The following is a 15,506-nucleotide window of genomic DNA, read 5'->3' as shown; positions in this document are numbered from 1 at the left end:
TGTGGGAGAAAGCCCACACGTTTGGTGTCAAATGTATTGAGCATGTAAAAAGTAGTTTTTCTTTTTAGCAACTTTTTTCAATTAAATCCTCTTTAAAACAAAAAAGAAAACATTCATATAGTTGAAAACCCGTATTAATTATTAGCTGTAAAGAAATAATGAATAAGCAAACTACTTTGGGCCAAAGGAAAGTCTTAAATGATGCCAGTCACGTTGAGTCTCTATTTGATAAGAAATGGATGGGGGTATAGATAGGATAAATTAGTCATGAAAGAGTCTATAGGGCTTTTAGAAATCCTCACAGTTGCTACTGAATAATCACGTCAGAGAGCTGATTGGAAACAGGAAATGCTCTGTAGACTTGACTTCCTGTGTCTTTAAGTCAATCCTCCAACACACACTGATGTAGGCCTTTCAGGAACATCCCAGAGAGCTGTTCCTGTCCCAGATACTCAGGGCAAACACTTCTTCCTCTCCCTTCTGTAAAGATTCTTCTAATGTCATAAAATCTTGGTGCTGAGGGGACCTCGGGGGCCATCTCGTTCAGCCCTTCAGCCTATGCTTCAGTTTAACGTGTCACAGAATGTGTTAGAGACACAACGTCAAGTTAAAGTTCCTTTCTTTTATTCCCACGTAAGGTGAATTACCAGATAATTATAACATTATCACCAAACATTAGAAGTATCAGAGCTTCTAAAAATTCATGCATATTTTGAACCTAAACAAGAACTTAATTATTGCAATATTAAGACAGTGCTTAAGTTATCAGTCATGATTCCTACACTTATCTGTGTTTTTATGAGCATGTTCCCCACTCTTTGTTCTAAGCATCATTGCTTGGGAGCTTTGGGTTAATATTTTGAATTTAAATTGAATTTTCTTGGTACCATAGACTTTCTAGCAATCAATTGCCAGGGTGACTTCTTTTTATACTTGTAGTCAAAAAGATTCCTGTTAAATTAATCTCTGTGACTCTACATTTCTCCAAAGTTGGAAAGATTTATCTATTATATTCTGGATACTCTATATCCAGGATCTGAACATCAAAAGTTAGTCAAATATGAACATAGAGGAATACCCATAGATTTTCTCAATCGAGTTGTTTTCTTTTGATGTCAATGTTTAGGTTTGAAAGTCATCTAAGACTACTCTATCCCACTAGCTGACTGCATATTCATTATCAGCTAGTGAGGGGGTGAGAGTCGGGGTGGGCTACATGGATAAAAAGCCGTACTATCAGTGATGTTTGTGGCTTTACAGGGTGGATGTATGCCTGTGTGACAGACAGAGAGCCAGAAAAAGACTCAGGACACAGCAGCACCTGTAATCAGGGATACTTGGGGTATAATCCATGAGTCAATGCCAACAGGAATTGCTCTGTGTATTTCAACCTCGTATAGTGGTAAGCAATGTTGTATAGCAACAAGGCTCCCAGTAGAAAATCTTTTCAGTCTAAGGTTAGGAAGAAAGAGAGAGAGGGAGGGAGAAAAGAGGGGAAAGAAAAGACGTAAGTAAGAGTAAAAACAAGGAGATAAGCATAGAGAATAGAAAGGTCAGCAAGGAGAGAAAGTGGAATTTACATATCTGTGAATGTTGAGCTTTAGGACTCAAATGAATGCTACTCATATTTAATGCTGTAAGAGAAAGGAAAGAGAGCTCTGATGTGCACAGCAGTGTGACCCCTTAGAAGGCTCCAAATTTCCTGCATCCAATTTTCTGTCCTTACCTAGCTGGAGCCTCAGGGCCAGTGACAGCTTTCTGATTATCTGCTATAAGCTCACAGGGCCCTTCCTACTTTCTTGGTTCCAAGTTCTTCCAGAAGAGTTTTACAGGGTTGCTGCTAGTTTGCAAATAAGCCACAGAGATCTTAATCAGCCCTCCTTGCAAACAGGCTAAACAAATACCCATAACTTGCTCATTTAATCTGACCAATTGGCACAGCATACTTCTTTCTGCACTCCTTGCATTACTAGGTCTCAGCAAAATAGGCAGGCTTTGACTTTCTTGGCTTGACATTCCCGTGTCTTTTTTGTATGGAAACGTTATTTGTGTTACAACCAATCAGACATACAGCAGAGCTCCCATAAAGGTTGGACGCCAGCCTTATCTGAGCTCTCAATACTCTCTAGCAATCTTTTTTATAGTTCCCTGTTCAGCTCCTACTTCCAATTCATCGGCAATTCTCCGAGACTCACCACCTTCTCAAGCCCCTACCTCCCAGCACTAGCCCAGCAATGCGCCTCTGGCCAAACTCTTGCCTGTTGGTTTCTTCCATGTTTCAGAGGACTCTCAGGGTCTGGGGTGCGAAGGCTCCTGATTTTGTGTCTCACTACTTACAAACTTCACACCACTGCCTCCTTTCCTCATCTCCTACTTTCAGTTCTCCAAGGGCCTTGCTGTTTGTTACAAAGGTTCTTTCTCCATCCCACACCGTCTTAGGTGCAGAATGTCTTTATCTTCTTTGTCTGTCTAAAGAACTCCTGTTCGTTTTTTTAAAAACCTTTCAGCGATGCCTCCTCCAGCAGCTAAGCAGTGAGGATTGCCTTCAGCAGAGAGCACACACACAAAATTTGTTACACTACCTTGAACAGCTGTTCCTCCTTTAGGTTATGTGTTCCACATCTTTAAAGGTGGAGCATACTATCTTGGCTGAGGAAGAATAAAGCAAAGTAATACCTAAGTGGTTCTGCAGTCTCTTGTTTATTTATTAGGATTTTATGAATCTAGCTGTGGGTGTATCTCCTGTTGCCCTTGTTTTTAAATGTTTTTACAAAATGCCTACTGTGGACTTCCATCATGGATTTCAGTTCATTAGAAACTTTGGTCTCCATGGTGCTTAAAAAATGTGTGTCTTGCTTAGGGCCACATAACCTTTATACCGTCTTTTACAGTTGTTCTTTTTAATCAGAGTGCTTCCGCGAATAGTTAGTCTGAGATTTTTTGATGGCTTTTTGATGGTCAGAAGTACGTTTTTTAATGATGTTCCAACCTTTGTGGGCTACGTTCTGTGGGGACCTGGAATTGGCCACCCCAAGATATGTCTCTTTGGCATCAGGATTATTTGAGGCTGATTGCTTTTGATAAACTGGGACAGGGAAGGAGGCTCTGAGAAATGGAACTTGCCCTTTGTTAGGACACGTTTACATTTGTAAGGTAAATCTCTATCTGTAAAAGGTGCCTCCCTCTCTGTACCAGGAAGAAGAAAGGAGATGACCTTCTCCTAAAAACTCTTAATCAATACCAAAGGCAAGGACTTAAAATCTGCATTTTATTGTGCTAGTCTGGTAACCTCCTATAACTGACTTCCCTCCCCCTCCCAACGATGGCATTTCTTTAAGGATTAAGCATCTTTCCTTAGGCTAGGAACTGATTTCTGTGCTCACCTGTGACCGCCCAGCTCCAGACAATCGACTAGCCTCCTGCTACACCCACCGAGATAGCAGACCATTACCTGCTGTGTCCATCAAGCACTGTGCTGACAGGGCAATCTTGTGACTATTGTGGGAGGGACATTTCAATCACATGTGAAACACCCTGTTTGGGGGTATATAACCACTATGTGCACCCCACTTCTTCGGTGCCCTTTCTTCCTTCGGGAAGAAAGGCCCCGGGCCATGGTTCCTCATAAAGCTTTGTTTAATTTTCTCTTGCTATTCTGTCTCATGTGAATTTAATTCATTCTCCAGCCAGACGAACTCCCATTTGGGAAGAGGAAATGTCTTCCTCCCCTACAGTTCCCTTTCAGAAGTTTTGTCTAGGGAATGAAAACTTTAATTCTTCTAAATAGTTTTGATGTCTATCTTCTCAATGTCTAGATATATGTCTGATTATCCTAGTCCAGTGTTCACAACCTGTTGTAGAATGAACTTTGGGAATATTTTCCCTGAGATTATTTTTTTTAATTTTTAAATTACTAATACTTTTGATGAACAAAAAAGGAGCTTAAGTATGGAATAGAAGCTTCTCTACCATCTCCTGTAAACTGAGAGATGAAATTGTTATGACGGTCAACCAAGAATTTATAGTCAGATGCTCTGCCTTCTGCAGAACAGACATCAGCTTAGTTGAAGAAGTCAAACGCTATCAGGTCTTGCCTCTCTGTAGATCTTTACATTTACATGCTCGATCGTTTGTCCACTTTCTCTGCTTGCTTGGGTGTATTGTATACTCCCTTTCCAGTATCTCTTCTCTCTTTCTCCCTTTTCATCTTTACTAAAATATTCTGTCTTCATTCATTCATTAATTCAACACACAATTCAACACACTATAAAACATGCATACAACATAGCGACCACTGTGTAGCATGCGGACACTGTTCAAGAGCTGTCTTCAAGTATGTGAATTTCTCTATAAGAACATCCTTTCTTTATATAAAGAAATCTTTCATTCAACAAATATTGAGAATCCCTACTAGGTGGCAGAAAATTTTTTAGATTCTGAGGTCTTCCTCTTTCTCTTTTTTCCTATGCACGTATATTTGTCCAGAAGAAGGGTCTATCTAGCTATTTAGATGTTTCAGGCAAGTATTCCATCTCACGAACACTCAGGGATATTTATGAGGTAATTTTATTGCTTATTCTCTGCAGGTTGCAATGTAAGCATTTGAAATCATACACACTTAAAAGCACTTAAATGATTTTTAAGTCTCCCAACATGAAGGCTTTCCTGGAATACAGGATGCCTGCATATTTTCCCGTCTCACAATTTTGTCTAGCCTTTTTCTCCTTTTCCCTGAAAATTCTGTCTAAAGGTTTATTCGTTTTTCTTTAAATCACTTTCAATACTGGAATTATTCTTCTTGGTATTTGTTACTTAGACTTGGATACAGCCTAGTGTATCCATTGTGATGGTCTTTAGTGCTGTTTGAATATTTCTGGCTCTCAGCTTTTGGAGCACACGTGTGGAGGCATCTCTTGGCCATCTTAGGGTTGGGTGAGGTCACGTGACTGATCTGGCAAATAAGCTATGAGTGGAAGTGATGAGTGTTGCTTTTAGAAGAAGGCATTCAATTGCTGCTGTAAACGCCTCTGAAACTCTGTCCCCTTGTCATAGCAACAATAATATTGAGATAATGGCTGCCCAGACAACGTTCATCCTGGAAAGAGGAGACAAGGAGCAGAGCTCCTGCAAACCTGCAGTGCCCTTGAGGCATGAGAGAAAAATAACCCACTGAAGTTTGGAAGCTCTTTGTTACCACAGCACAAGCTGGTTGATCCTGATACAGTAAGAATCCATCATTCTAGCATATAGTTGTGGACCTGGAAGTGAAATTCTGGCATGTGTACGGGCAAATAAACACAGCTCTTTCTTGTCTATTATAATCAGAACCATTAATTTAAATAAACAGAAAAAAACCCTTGGGTTTTATATCTTGAATTTCCAACTTACAACTTCAAGGTCACTCAGGGTATCATCCAAGTTTCATCTATCATTGTTTTCTTACAAAGTAACAAAAACTGAGATGATTTTGGGGGCTAATGAATCTTGGCAGGGTTTCTTTAGCATTTGAAACTTTATTTACATTTCAATTATTTAATGGCATTTTACAGGGCAGATTTGAGGCTAGGTTTCACTCTATGCATTACCAAATCAGAGGATGTTTACATCAAAATGCTTAACTTGGTAACATAACCAAGAAACATTCATTGAGAGGAGCCCCCCAAAATTTCAAAAGAAAGCACTGCTCTTTTTAATACTTTCCAGCTTATTTGCCTATTAAGCCAAACACATGTTGTATTTGTTCCGGCTGGAATTCCAGTTTTGAAAGTTTCATTTCACTTATGAGCTTGTCTTTGCAGGGTCCAAAGACAAGAAGCAATCTTACTTTCCCTTGCTTTGCACACATAAATCTTGGATAAAAGGTACTCAGGAATGTATTACCTAGTTGCATTTAAATATGATTTTTTCTGTAAATTAAAGTTTTTCTTTAAATGGTCAATAAAATCATTAATTAGACCTAATCAGACATATTTAAGAGGATAAAACAGAGCCAGCCCTGTTGGCCTGCTGGTTAAAGTTCAGGGCACACCACTTCGGCATCCTAAGTTTGCTTCCTGGTTGCGGAACCACACCTGTCGGTCGGTTGCCACGCTGGGGCGGCGGCTCACACAGAAGAACTAGAACAATTTACAATTATGATATACAACCATGCCCTGGGCCTTTGGGGAGGAAAAGAAAAGAGGAATATTATCAGCAGATGTTAGCTCAGGGCAAGTCTTTCCCTGCAAATAAATTAGATAAATAAAAGGATAAAACAACTCAGACTAATATTTAGAGATAAAATAGTTGATATAATTAGATTACAAGAAACTGTTTAGTATATACGTATAATATATATATATATATTTTTTTTTTTTCTCTAAACCTGAGGATCTAACCATCTCATAACTCTATCTTAAAGGTAACATCTTTGTAAACCTGTCCACAGCTCACGCTTTTCTGTCCAAAAGCCCTTGTGGGCAGCATCATGCATCATTTGCTCCCTTTCTAGAAGAGGGTAACTGCGACTACCTTTTGATTCCACAAAAACGTTGCCTTAAAGCACTTTCAATCAATCCTCTCTTTGAACAGTCTCTCTGATCACCATGCATGGTCCTGTTATTCTAGAAAGAGCAAGGATAGAAGAACTCCAGGGTGAAGCTCCTGTTGTGTTCTGGATCTTTAGCCAATTTGGATCCTGCTGGTTGAAGTCATGCAGCCACCTCCACATCCCTTGTTCCCCAGGTAGGGGCTCAGAAGGTCATCTTGTTGGAACTGACAACACTTTAAGTCTCAGCCCGATGTCAGATTGAGTTCCATATGTTTTATGGCAAAGGACGGCCACAGGGTTTTCTTCTAGTCATTGCTTCCTGCGTGGGGGCTTAGAAGCCCCTCGTTGGTGCGATGGCCAAGATATTAAGGTTGAGCCTTGGAATTCCACTTCTATCCTCTTTCTAAGCCACATAAGTAAAATTGGCCTTTTGTTAAAACACCAATCTTCTGTTGGACACAGAGGTATGTGTTAGAAAAAATATAGTACGTGGGGTGGAGAAGGTGGGAGCTCTCTTAATGGAAAGGGTGGGTGGCCCAGTGGATGGTACCTCTTCTGCTGCAGGGCTTTCATGCTGTCCAATCTGCTTGGTCAGGGTACACGGCTGAACAGGTTTAGATCTGTTTCTAGTAGGAAGCGCACCAGTCAATGGTCATCAGGAGAAGCCCTGCTGGAGGCAGTCAGAAGACAGGATTTTATGACCTCCCAAGGAGATATGACCCTCAATGTCCAGAAGTTTGGAGGAGGCTCTGCTTGAGCCGCACAGGTGAATGGACTCGGGTATAGCCACCTGTCAGTCACTGAACACCCCTCCAGAACGCCCCCTGCGCGAGTAGAAGGTTTCAACATTTTCTGCAAAGGGAGTGTGGGAAACTCAAGGGATGACTTTGCTCATCAGAACAGTTTGAGACTACATTTTCCCATCAATGATTTCCCTGACAGTTTTTAAATTGCTTCACACTCTCCCCGTCCATTTATTTCTAGCTGTTAGATGTTCACTGATTAAGTAGTATTGCCTGTAATTTGTCTCGTGTCTTAAAGCTGAAAGAACGCAGACTCTGGAGCTTTCCAATCACTGGCTCAGTAATGCGGGATGAGTCATTAAAGCACCCCCAGCTTTGGTAGTGTCATCTGTAAAATGGGAGTAATCAGGCTGTTGGGTTGGGCCAGTGCTACACATGAAGTTTATACAATACCTTTAAACAGAATGTAACAATATCTTAGCAAGAATATAGAAAATAGTTTTGCAGAAAATAAAAAGTAACTTTACGAAAGATATTATAGGCACAACTTAGCCAAATTCCTTGACCCCTCAGAATGAGCATTTCAGCCATTTATGTATTTATCAATAAATATTAGATAAGCGTGCACTGTGCGCCTGAGCGTGTGTTAGATGCTGAGGGAGACTGAGGTTGTAGAAGACAAGATCTCTCCATAAAAGAAAATGATTTTTTAAATGCGCAAAACAAGGTAATAATGGGCTCTGTGTGAGAATCACTTTGTTCAGACAGCTGGGGAGACATAGAATACTGATGCCAGAATGCTAAGCAATCCTACAACTTATCCAAAATACACACACTGACGAATCAATTCTTCCTAAACCTGCATCGTGGGCCACAGCTGCTGTGCTAACTGAACTGTATTTGCATTTCAAAAACCAACACCTGAGGCCACATTCAAATTATTCTGCCAGAGGTTACTGCAGGGATATGAACTTTGGTAGATAATTTACAATTTGATTTTTTCTACCACTTTATCCACAAGGAAGATTCAGTTTACAGTACATTAAAGTCATACTGTTTAAAATTGCACGTGAATGGGTTGTACAATCATTCCCAATCTAACCATGCTCCTGCTTTGTGAGCTATCCTGGAAGTAAAGTTTGAATATCTGTGTTTGGGAAAATCACAAAAAATAAGTATCTCATCAAAACTCACATTGATGTTGTCTCAAAAATTAAGCGTCAATAAGCGATTTCAGTTCCAAACAAATTCAGTCTGTGATATACACATAAACGAAGGTGACAAGTGACCTGATAAGTGTAAGGTGTTGATTCACGTCTAAGTTGTGTCCATGAGTGGTGTCCAGACACGTCCAATGAACTGCTGGGCAGCTAGCCAGAGTTATTTTGGGCTAAAGATTTCTAAGATCTTTAAAAAAGAAATCTTCAGAGAATAATACCAGCTAACACTGAGGTAGCTGCGCCGTGTGCTAACTCTATTCTAAGCACATTCTGTGTATTACCCAGCTCACAACTCCATGAGGTGGGTACCATCATAATCCTCATTTTACAGTGAGGGAACTGATGTTCAGAAAGGTTAAGAAAGTTGCATAAAGTCACACAGCTAATAAGGAGTGGGATGGGTATCCAATCCCAGTAGTCTGATGTCAGCCTTGCTTTTTAACCCCTAGGCTGTAATGTGCTGAGCTTGACTCATTCACAAAGCCCAAGTCACCAGAAGAAAGAAGGATTTCCTAGGACAGAAGGAAGCTCCATAAAGGGCAAGAGCTTTTGTCTGGGTGGTCACATAAAATAAAGGATTAACACACAGGAGTAGATTGTCAATTCAGACTTGCATGAACCCCGAGGATTTACCCAGCTTCAAGATTCTCTAATTATTTCAAACACATGGTCAATCAAGAAGCACAGACGAAGCAAGGCAGATCGTGAACACCCACGTGACTTCCCAGACCCTTCCTTCTCACACGGGACACGTGCTCTCTGGCCCAGAATCAGACGGGGTCTCTAAGTGAGGTTTTGCCAGATTCCTACACACAGTAGGCAGCACTTTTAAGTTACAGCCCAGAGAGGTGTAGAGTGTGTGTGACTTTCTCCAGGGAGCCCTGTCTCATAGATTCTGGGTTTACATACTGTGAGCAATCCTTGGGACATCCTGCTAAAGTTGTCCAACAGCTAAAGTCTCTTTTTCCTAGCGGATATCATTTGTCCCTTAACTCAGATGTCTAGCTGACAAGGAGACTAGAAGGATCACCTGCCTTCTTTTCTCTCCCTTGGGGGTGTTCCCGCAGTAAAGGAAGTAGTGGACCCTTAACCAGATGTTATAACTCTTCCTCCCCAGTCATCGGTGTAGCCCAACTCCTAGTACACTGCCTGGCACATATTAGGCACTCAATGTATATTTGTTGGATGAATTAACACAGTGCAAGTCTGTCGTTTAGATTTTATGTACCATGATACTCACCCTCACCCCAACCCCCAACCCATGCCTAGTCCCTAAGGATAGTACAAAAGCTGCGGGTCAAAACTAAAAGAACAATTATCATTCAAGATTCACTCAAAACTTTGTAAGACACTACAGTGCACGGTGGTGTTGCTTTGGTGTAGTTCTGACAGACTGGAACACACAAAAGGGGAAAAGTCATTTCCATCAACTTTACCAAACTCTATACCATTTTGGAACCTTCTAGAACTCACAGTAGCTACATGAGGGACACTAGTACCATTGAAGGTGTTGGAGTTACTGGTGGATGTGCAGCACCCAGCCAAGGCTGCTTTCTCAGGCTGAGTACTTGGAGTGCCAAGGAGAGAACTGACAACAAACAGCTGACACTTACTGAGCACTAAATGCGTGGCAGGCACTGTTCCAATTGCTTTTCCACACAGTAACGTATTTACTCCTCACACGAAAACCCATAAAGTAAGTTATAATATTATTATTCCTTCATGAGATCTATGACTCTCTGTTAAGTAACCAGGGCTGACCAAAGAAGCAAAATAAAAGAGAATGGAGGGGAAGAGGGCCAGAGGCCACCTGAATACTGCTATTCTCCCCAACCTCATTCTTAGACACTTCCCCTTCACCCTTGTGAGCGACAGAGGAGGGAGAGAGGAGCTCTGGGTTACACCTTACATGGGAGAGCTGAAGATTTCTAAGACCAATGAATGCTGAAGGCAAGCCCCTGGTGGGGAGGGAATTACCAGCACTTGGGCACTGGGGAGGAATGGGAAACAGGGAGCACAATGAAGAAAGGGGGGCTGCGAAGGAGAGGGAAGCTCCAGGCTTGCATTCAGGGCAGGGCTGATGGCTACACTGAAGGGTGCCAACAGAAAATTTCCACCACCCTTCCTGCTAAACACAGACTTCACACTCACTTGCAAGTAATTTAGAGTCTATTTACTCAGGTAAAGAACTGTTGGAGCCTTCTTTGGGGTTTCTATGTGTGTTTAATTGCTTATTAGGGGGAGAGGACAGCACCCAACTCTGAGAGATACATGTATGAACCACCAGCAACAGCAGCAGATGCCAGAGACAAGCCCAATGTGAGTGACAGAAGGTCGTGTGAATCTATCACAGGGAGCCCCTGGCCAATGAGTCAGAGCGACTGATTTTTTGGCTCCCTGTTCCTTATCTCCAAAAGCTGCTGTGGGCCACAGATGATATATCTGGCATGCAAGGTGATGGTCTATAGTTTGAGCCAGTCCGGGCAGGCTCCCAGAGAGGGAACAGAAATTCTAACCCATCCATCACACTTTTAGGCCTGGCTAAAATGTCTTCCCTATGAAAAGCACCTTCCACCTTTAGCATTTCTAAACAGGATTTCATCTTCTCCTTTCATTATATTCATTTATGCTTCTTATTATTTGTCTCCAAGCAACATAACCAATAACTAATAATCCTTCAGAGAGCTGATAGGAAATGGATCATCTGGTTGGTCTATTTCTATTCAATTTCAATTAACTTTCTAAAAGTAATTTTAGGGAGATACTTGCAATCCCAGTCTCAAGTTTTGCAAAGTGACAGATAACATAGATCTATGGTACTGATGTAGCTCGTGCTGTGTGAGTGGCCATGTACCCTCGGTGTTAAAGTGATAATGCAGTAAGTTTTTCTCCTGTATTTGTACATTTTCTTGTCTTGGGGGGCTCTTCTTCTCTCCTTTACATCCATTTCCTCCCACCTAGCCATCATTAAATCTCAGTTCAAGTGTTATCATTCAGTCAGTCCTATCTGACATCCCCTTCTTTCCCAACACCCGGTTCCCAGGCCCGTTCCCAGTGCCTCTGTTGTGCATGCTTCATGGCATCTGTTGTCCACCTCTGATAACTTGTTTCCCGGGTAGGGTGCGTCCACCCCAGGGATGCACAGTGGTGGTAGCCAAAGCCAGTGGATCACATAGAACACCTTCCTTCACTCTCGATTTCACTTGAATACTTGGGAAACATTTTTTAAATCTCTTAAACATTTTTGAAGCACCTGTACTCAAGGGTACATTAGTAGAATTCCACCTTTTCCGTATTGGTTTACCTCAAATTGTGCATCAAATATGTTTGGATGTGATTGTAAGAGTAGCAGCCTGCGAAGATGGCTACCAATTCTTTCCCTCCCTGTGTCCGCACCCTGGCAATGTAACTTCTTAGCTCTTCTCATGAAGAGTTAGTCTGCTTCCATTCCTTGAATCCGAGAGGATCCTAACCTTTGTGAACTGTGAGGCTAGCAGACGTTTGAAAAGCACAGTGCAGTGAGCTTGCTGCTCTTAGAACACTGCCACCGCATGAAGAAGTCCAGCGAGTCTGCTGGAGACTGAAAGGCCATGTGAAGAACTGGGGCACCCCAACTGTCAGTCAGCTGGCCCCCAAACAATGTCCCCAGCTCACTGGGACATATGAGTGAGCTCCAGAAGAGATCAGTCTGGCCCATATCAGAGAATTGCCCAGCTGAACCCAACCGAAATCGCTGATCCACAGAATTGTGAGGTAAATAAATGATTGTGGTTTTCAACCTCTACAGTTAGGGGTGATTTGTCATGCAGCAAAAGCTAACTGATATGCGAACGAGAAAGACAGGGGAAAGCCCAAGAACTAAACCACTTTTATGGGGAAGAAATGACTGGAAAGTTTGGTATTTCGGGGTTATTAGAAAATCCAGGGTCATTGCTTGCCCTACCTGTGTTCCTCCACATTCTCAAACCTCCTGAGCACTTGCTGCATGAAACCATCACTATCATGGAGATATTTTCAAATCAACCATGTGAAAATTTAAAGATAATCACAAGAATGTTTGCAATTAAAATGAAGCAAGTCTTGGCCAGGAACCATATGTAAAACACTCTTGAACAAGCACATTAGAAATTACTTGAGACTTCCTTTGAAGTTAGTTTCAGATGCACTTTGCAGAGCAAGTAATGAAAAAGAGGAAAAGATGATGAAGCTGTGGAACTGGGTTTGTGCTGTTTTAGACTCAAAAAATAGTAGCAAGGTGTAAAAGATACTCCTGGACTACCAACTGATCTGTTTTATTGTTTTCCAAAGACATAAGTAAATAACTGGTTGCAAAACAAATTTAACCCAGTTGTTTAGATTACATTTTAATGAGCACAAAAGGGTAATGAGCTGGCTCATTTATTGGTTTCTTTGTTCCCTATGTTCATAAAGATGATGTTTATGAAGCGTCTGTGTATGTTCAATGAGGTGGTCAAAATGATAAACTTTATAAAGGAAAAAAGTGCACTGAATAACCATCTTGTAGCCAAACTAGAACATAATGGGAAGTGACTTGAAGATTTGCCCATGAAAGATAGCAGTGACTACTTAAACTGGGCCGTGGGAGCCATCTGCCCTGGGGAAAGGCCATAAGGAAATGCACTGTCTGTAGAGCGTTGAAAAATATTTGCAAAACCCATAAAATTAGGTCTACTTTTTATTATCACCACATGTCCCAAGAATTCTGGATAATTTCAGCGATAATATATATACTCCTCCCACAGTTGTGGCCAGCTCCCCCATACCTCTCCTGCGTGGAACACCACCATTATACAGACGAGTGCTGCCTTAGCTCAGACTTTATCTCCTTAAGCTTTCACTGCGATGTTTCTTCATGAGAAAACATTACAACAAAGGAGGAAACCTGAATAAGGTGAATGAGCTATTTGTTAATCAGAAGAATAAAGCATAACCTACTAAGTGATGATGCTCATAAAAATCCTGGAAACAATCACCATCAATAGGCATAAATCTTGGTGGGCCTACGTTTTAAAAATATTCTGACATCAAAACGAAAGAAAAGAAGAATTTCCTCATCCAGCATGCCTCTTTCAATTTAATCATATTTTCTGGTAATAATAGATTCAATGTAATGATAATTTTGTCCATGAGCCAAAAAGATAAATAACATTTTTTTATGATGACAAGTTAGTTAAAACATATATATACATACATACATCTTTTTAAATTAAAAAATACATTATAAAATACACCATAAAATTCGCATGCATTTTAAAGATAAAATGTGAGATAGCCAAAACTCTTATTCCTCGTGGAGGGCCATTGTAAGCTATACTCTATTATTTCCTTGTCTGCAGTTCAGGGATATTTTAATGAAAAATTTGGAGCTGTATTTTTCCATCATAAAATTTACCCCATTGTCTTAGAATTATTTCTTCATTAGTATCTCCCTCTTAAGTGATTTCCTTCAAGGACATGGACCAAATTGTTTGTCTTTGTATAGTCAGCACCCAGCACATAACCTGATAAATGCCTGTCCACCCCCAGCCATTCTAAGGGCTTTATTCTTGCCCTCAGCCTCTGCCCCGAGAGTGTCAGAGTTAGTCACGTTTGGTGCAACATGACTGTGCTCCCTACCATAGTGCCCCCATACATATATTGCATGTACATATTTCATATGTATATTGCGTATACATACAGATACACACATACATATACACTCATACATGCTCACATAAAAATATCAAGGAGTAAAGATTTTATCAGACATAAGCCATTAGCACATTGTTTGGATTTTCTTTTTACAGTTCTTATGCAATAATTTTTGATTTGCTTAAGTAAAATTGTATGATAAGATTATTATTGGTGAGGAAGCTTTCTGTGGATTGGCTCCTTGACACATGCTCCAAATCCTTTCTAGTATTACCTCCCACAGTGTTGATGCTGGAAAGCTAAAACTACAATTCTGAGGCTCCCTTGCAGCTAGGGTTCAGGATGTAACAGATTCCACTCATCTATTGTGCAAGCTTCATGTGGGGGGAAACACAATGCATATGGGGCATCGTTCAGTTGGCACGGGTTGTGCTGGAGACAGCTGGGTTTGCAGACTGCACAGGCAATAGCAGCTTCCTTTCCTATTTATGGCACAAGCAGAATAGTTCCAGGGGCTGAGAGTTGTTCCGGGAAGCTCAGCCTACAGCCTTCTCCTCTCGCCCTTTCAATCATTTTGTAAAGGTTCTATTAGTCTGAAGTGTATTCCTTTCTGTTTAGACCAGCGAGAGTGGATTCCCTCCTTTGCAACTGAACTATGAACAAAAGAGTATAACAGTGTGGGCGCGTTTTGTAAAGTCAAGTTTATAAAATCCTAATAATAAGAACTCGGCATAATATTTGGAGATGAGACCTCATATAACCTCTTCTCAAATGCAGCTTAACATGAAGATAAATATTAAAAGCTCATGAGCATGTAGAATGACAGTCCAATTTCATGTGCTAAAGTCTATTAGCTAAAAATGTATGTTTTCCAAGTTCATTTTATATTCATGTCTAAAAACTGGTTTCATTTGGGTCATTTGCCCAAAGCAAATTAGAAGAGAATTTGGCTGTTAATGAAGAGCAGACTAATAGCAAGATGTGTTATCTAACTTCCTGACAGTGAAGAATGAGCCAGGAAATTAAGAGAAAATGTAAGAACAAAGAAAGCTTAGCAGTCTGGTCCATTAGTGTAGGTCAAGGGGAATCATGTCGCACAACAGCTTCAAGGACATCTCCAGCTTACAATATAACAAATGCTGATGACCATAAAATGATGACGCTAAATCAAGGGGGAGAGTTGGAAATTGCGTTGCCTTTTCTCTCTGTAATAACAGGCAAGTCTGATGTCCAGCTCCTGTGTGTTCTATCTTCCCAAGAAACCAGTTTCTTGCTCTTGAAGTTCAAGTTGAGGCCAGTGACAGAGACCCAGAGAGAGTCTCCTTCATGAGGAGCTTCAGTTATCAGACGCACAGCTTGCTG

Source organism: Equus caballus, chromosome 30, assembly GCF_041296265.1.
Source record: "Equus caballus isolate H_3958 breed thoroughbred chromosome 30, TB-T2T, whole genome shotgun sequence".
Taxonomy (NCBI): Eukaryota; Metazoa; Chordata; class Mammalia; order Perissodactyla; family Equidae; genus Equus; species Equus caballus.
The sequence above is the reverse complement of the archived record's forward strand: the minus strand, read 5'-3'. Positions refer to the sequence as shown.